Below are 6,000 nucleotides of genomic sequence, written 5' to 3'. Positions count from 1 at the left end.
CATAAATATAGATAAATAAGCTTTGTGAAAACTTATTTGTGTTAAGATTTAAGGTTAATATCCCTTTATTTATTTTTCTTCTTAAATTAGGTAGTTTATAACACGAATAAAAGTAAATTCGATATGGCGTCGAAGAAAGCTTTTTCTGAGATCCCTGCAGCCCATTTGCTCCCAAGACCTCCCAGTATAGTACCTATTTCAAATGTAAAATCATCATGGTTCAGAGGTGTGGTGTGGGTACAGTCACCTGCAACAGTATGTTACACAACGAAAGCTCAAAAATATCTAACATAAATCTTATTCGTACAGCCATAAGAGCGTGTTACATATTTTTGCGGCCTTCGTAGAGTATGATATTATTGCAAGTGACTATACAAACCGGCAATTCTATTTAATTAACCCTCAATTTGACAGCGTCCAAAATACTGGATTTAACCTTTGGCCTTGGTTTTGTTTTCTTTTTTCTTAACCAGAAACATTTCTGCTCACGGTTTGAACTCATGACCTTTTCTGTGTTTTCGGTCAATTACATTAAAAAAAGTTAAAACTCGTTACGAGATTGTTAATTACGCAGTTTGTTTTACATAATTTGTATTTAAAACACGCAAATCTATCAATCAAAAAAATCGGTAAATAAATTACTGTAGGCACAGAAAATTTCCTCATTGTTTAACATAAACAAGAGATAAACGTACATAGTATTTAATTCTGTGCCAATTCGCATATAGTAAAAAAAGGGTTTGTTCGGAAAAGTATTTTTTTGAAATAAAACTATTGAAACGGATTATATCCCGTATATTGAATTCATACTACATCCCGACCCACTCAGTCACCCGTTGACCACGAACGGCACGAACGCTATAAAGGGTTCCAAACGTCGGGATGTAGTATGAATTCAATATACGCGATATAATCCGTTTCAATTGTTTTATTTCATGAGTAACTATCGCGGTAACCGAAGACAATATTATTTTTTTAATGAAAAGCAAATGGGATCCCTTCGTAATATTTGTGACTTTACTTTTATTGCGCTTTTGCTGCTAAACTCCACAGAAGCAGTTGAATATTCTGAAAAAGATGAGGGATATGCGCAAGGATTTATTCCAAACTGTAAGTAATTATATAAATTAAAAAATAATATAAGAGACGTCCACTGCTGGCTATAGACTACATCAAGTCTCTTCACAATCCTGTGATTATGATAAATATGATACTGATCTGTTAGTGTCAAAACTTAGATTTCTTCAACCACGTCACTTTTGACACGGATAGATCAGGCGCCTTACCATGATGTCCTTATTGCGATTTTGTTTAGGACCTAAACTGAATTGCCAAAGGACGGAGCTATATAAGTCGCATAACTCCGTCCCTTAGCAATTCAGTTTAGGTCCTAAACAGAATCGCAATAAGGACTTCAGGGTAAGGCCCCTGTATCATAAAAGTATGATATTCAGATGAGATCTAATAACTAAAACTATAATTATTTATTGACCTGAATGACCGGGCGTAAGCTGCTCTCATCCGACTTTTCTCTGTAATGTTGATTGTTGAGTCCATCTAATTTGAGACTTTCTCATTCGTCCTTTGGCTCAAAATTTAAAGGTTTACTTAAGATCCTATGTCTAACTGTCAACATAAAATTTTGATCCAAGGAGAAAAACTTGTCTCACTAGATCCATTTCCGATCTATCGACTATATAGGATGATTGTTGGATAGGTATTACGCTAGAAGAAAAAATACGTAAGAAGATTTCCATTTAATTATTATTACTTCCCAGGTCCTGGTGATTCGAAGCCGGCCGAAATCAAACCGGAACATTTAAACAAAACAAAGATCTCAGTATTGGGCAGCGGCTCGCTTCTGCAGGCCAATTGGACGTCTTACAACTACCGCAACGTGAAAGCCTTAGCCAAGGATCCAAACGTTGACTTCAGAAGAAAGACGATTGTGTATTGCCCTGGTTATTTGGATTCGACTGCGATACCCGTAGGAAGAAGCATGCTGGTGCTCTACAAGAAGTTGGGGTATAATGTGTTGATTTTAGAATTCATACAATTCACTACGGATATATGTATTACCGGTGTAAGTATTCTCTGCTGCAGTTTGACTCATTTGTTAGACAAATGTAAGTATAATTATCAAAAACGCAATTAACTCAGATTATTTTGACGTGATAACGTCTTATAAATCGATGAACACCGGTAGCATGCACGAAATAGTGTCACGTTGTGGATAGATCTCGATGGTAACATTGTGGACAGATCTCCATGGTAACGTTACGGCCAAAGTATGCAATTTTTCATCAACAATGTTTTCTTATGACGTTATCTATCACGCAAAATTATCGTCCGTCAAGCGACTTTACAGACAACCATATTTTTTTACACACTTTTATTTAGCTTCACTGCGTAACATATTTACAACGATTTACCTATGTATATCTATGTATTTATATGTGTTTTTATTCAATATGTGTTTCAAATCTTGTAACTTAAATTTGAACCATTTCGGGTGTCTGATTGAGCTGATATCTGACATATTTCCTTATTAAAACTGTTTCAGAGTTATCCGTTTAATGCGTCCTGTCGGAAAGCACATCGCCGAAATGCTAGCCAACCTGACGACGGTCGGTCTCGACCCGAAAAAGCTTGAACTGATTGGCCTCAGCCTTGGAGGCTTGTCCATGGCCTTCGCCATATATCGCGCCATAGCCAAGAACTTCCAACAAATTACTGGTAGAAACATCTCAAAGCTCATCGCTCTCGACCCTGCTGGACCCTGCGTCAGACACCTGGGACCAAAGGATAGGTTAGACCCATCCGACGCTGACTTTGTCCTACACATCGCAACGAACGCCGAGGGGTATGGCGTAGGCACTCCAGTTGGACATATATCAGTCTACGTAAACGGAGGAGAGTACCAGACTGGTCTATTTCCAACGTTTTTGTGCGATAATTTATGCAGTCACGTACAGGTGTTTTTTTATGGCTCTCGGCATTGGAAAATCCTGGGAAGTTTATCATGATGCAATGTGATTCTCAATAGCAAGCGAGAGATCACAACTGTTTTGAGAGGAAGCCAATAGTAACTAACACTCTGGATCTATATACGGATAGAAGCAAGCCGGGTATTTATTACTTGTCAACAAGTCCTAAATACCCGTATTATTTGGGTAAAAAAGGCTTGAAACGGAGTGGCGCGTACTTTTTGACCCATATTAAAAATAGGGCTCGCGGTCGTGTCCGGGTTTCGTGTACACGTGTTCGGTACCCGTTTCCGAACTACACGTACACGGTTTTCTGACCCGTTCTACACGTGTAGTCGTGCACACGTGTAATTAAGATCCGTGTGTCCGGGTACCCGTGTACCCGTGTACACGGCGAAACGGACCTTAAATACACGCGGGCCTAACCCGTCCTTGGCGTGTAGCGGAGATTGTAGTAATGTATATATGGATGTTCAATGTGATTGATATGTGTTGTACCAATTTAATTTATTTTTCACCTCAGCAGCTCGAACAAGGGTACTTTGCTAACAGTCAGCAAAATGCGATTTTGTTAAAGGAAAATATAACATATTCCGTTCGTGGTAGTTTCAGTTAGAGATGGGCAAAATTCATTTGAATGACGAATTACGAATGAGAATTACCAAATCATTCGCGAATGACGAATAATTTTTTCGAATGATCATTCGTGTTTAATTCATTCGCGAATAATTTATTCGGCGAATAAAATAGCCCACGAATAAATTATTTGCGAATAATATTGTCGAATAGTTAGCTTACAAAATAACTATTTAGCTGTTTTATATCCCAATAGTAAAAAGAAAATGTTTTCTATCGGTTTATCTGGTTGATTGATTTGAGGTGTGGAAACTGGGAATACGCCTCATGTATTGGCGGTCACGTGGGGCGAGAACAACTGGAAATACACCAATAATGGGGGTATTCCCGTTTGTCCCCTTCGGGAACATGTGGGAAAAGACAAACAATCTTTCCCATTTGTCCCCACTTCATTGAAGCAGGGACAAATAGGAACACACCATTAACGGGTGTATTGTTATTGTTCCCCGATGGGAATAGGCGCTGCATATAAAACATTTCCATTTGTCCCTCATGTATGACGTAGGTCACGTGGATAGGGGACAAATGGGATTACATCAATAATGCACCCATTATAACCAATAATGGGTGTATGCCCATATGTTCCCGCGGGGAACATATAGGAAAAGAAGCCGCATATAAATATTTCCCATTTGTTCCCACCTTATTTTTGTAAGGACAAAAGGGAACACACCATTTTCGGATGTATTCCCATTTGTCCCCGCCGGGTACAGAAGTGATAGGATTTGCATATAAATATTTCCCATCTGTACCCTCCTTATTGGTGTGGGGACAAATAGGAACACACCATTTTCGGAAGAATTCCTATTTGTACACGCCGCGAGAGACAAAATGGGAACACCAATATCGGGGACAAATGGGAACACCAAAACTCATATAAAACATTCCCATTTGTCCCCGCCTCATGTATGGCGTAGGTCACGTGAATCGGGGACAAATGGGAATACACCAATAATGCACCCATCATTACCAATAATGGGTGAATTCCCATTTGTCTCCGCGGGGAACATATGTGAAGACCCTGCATAAAAATATTTTCCATTTTTCCCCACCTTATTGGGGTGGGGATAATTGGGAACACAATTTTCGGATGTATTCCCATTTGTCTACGTCGGGAACTGATGGAATAGGTGCTGCATATAAATCGTACCCATTTGTCTCCGCCTCGGGGACAAATGGGAACACCAATATCGGGGACAAATGGGAACACCAAAACTCATATACAACATGCCCATTTGTCCCCGCCTTATGTATGGTGTAGGTCACGTGAATCGGGGACAAATGGGAATACACAAATAATGCACTCATCATTACCAATAATGGTCGAATTCCCATTTGTCTCCGCGGGGAACATATGTGAAGGAAGACCCTGCATTAAAATATTTTCCATTTTTCCCCACCTTATTGGGGTGGGGATAATTGGGAACACAATTTTCGGATGTATTCCCATTTGTCTACGTCGGGAACTGATGGAATAGGTGCTGCATATAAATCGTACCCATTTGTCTCCGCCTCACGTATGGCGGCGGTCACGTAGGGCAGGAACAAATAGGAATACACCAATAAAGAGTGTATTCCCATTTGTTCCCGCGAGAAACTTATGGGGAAAGAGGCTGCATAGAAATCTTTTGAGGTGGGGACAAATGGCAACGCCAATATCGGGGACAAATGGTAACACCAAAATTCATATAAACATTCCCATTTGTCCCCGCCTCGTGCATGGCGTAGGTCACGTGAATTGGAGACAAATGGGAATACACCAATAATGCACCCATTATTGGTGTATTCCCATATTACTAATAATTACCAATAATGGATGAATTCCCATTTATCTCCGCGGGGAACATATGGGTAGACCCTACATAATAATATTTTACACAAATATCGGATGTATTCTCACTTGTCCCGGCCGGGAACAAATGGGAATAGGCGCTGCATATAAACAATTCCCATTTGTCCCCACCATGGATGGCGACGGTCAGTTGGGGCCTTTCCCAAAATTTTCCTTGGCTCTAAAATACGCTGCAGTTGCATACCTATTCAGATTTGCCATCTGAGTGTGTATTACAAAAATCCTAACCGAATGATTTATTCGCGAATATTAATCTCACCATAATTATTTAGATTAAAAATGATTCGAATAATGCCCAACTCTGGTTTCAGTAAGCATAACTATCTACTTTTGTATTAAATAATCATTTAGGTTTATATAACACTTTAAACTCTCGCGTTTTGTACACATATTTAATTACACAAACGGGTCTACCGCGATATAATTTCATTGTTTTTACCTTTAATTCCGACCTTTCAGCTGAGTTGCACCAGCTGTGGTCACGGAAAGACTGACGTCCCAACAAATGGTAACATGGTGGTGGTG

General features: G+C 39.6%; 1 long non-coding RNA gene across 1 annotated transcript; it reads left to right on the top strand.

The window, feature by feature from the left end:
• Window positions 1-989: 989 nt before the first annotated feature.
• Window positions 990-3,219, top strand: LOC134795828 (uncharacterized). Its single transcript, XR_010144865.1, has 3 exons — window positions 990-1,110; window positions 1,779-2,081; window positions 2,566-3,219. It is a non-coding gene; the product is annotated as an uncharacterized LOC134795828 (long non-coding RNA).
• The last annotated feature ends 2,781 nt before the right edge of the window (window positions 3,220-6,000 follow it).

This window comes from Cydia splendana, chromosome 12 (assembly GCF_910591565.1).
Source record: "Cydia splendana chromosome 12, ilCydSple1.2, whole genome shotgun sequence".
Classification (NCBI taxonomy): Eukaryota; Metazoa; Arthropoda; class Insecta; order Lepidoptera; family Tortricidae; genus Cydia; species Cydia splendana.
This window is presented reverse-complemented; position numbering and strand designations above follow the sequence as displayed.